This window comes from Cebus imitator, unplaced genomic scaffold (genome assembly GCF_001604975.1).
Source record: "Cebus imitator isolate Cc_AM_T3 unplaced genomic scaffold, Cebus_imitator-1.0 Scaffold804, whole genome shotgun sequence".
Taxonomy (NCBI): Eukaryota; Metazoa; Chordata; class Mammalia; order Primates; family Cebidae; genus Cebus; species Cebus imitator.
This window is the reverse complement of record NW_016108119.1, coordinates 388,969-389,169: the sequence shown is the minus strand read 5'-3', so window position 1 is coordinate 389,169 and position 201 is coordinate 388,969.

The window sequence follows — 201 nt, the reverse complement described above, 5'->3', positions numbered from 1 at the left end:
ATGATGGAATTTCTCCCCAGCAATAGACTTTCAAACCATCAAGAAATCACCAGAACTAAGTCTACCAAGTTATTTTGCCTATGCCCAAGAAGAGATCCACTTACATATCCAACAGAGGAGCTGAAAATCAAATTTAGTGTTTAGATTGGCGGTGGGTTGGGAAATTCAGCCACCATTTTAAAATGACTGTCTTAAAAAAAA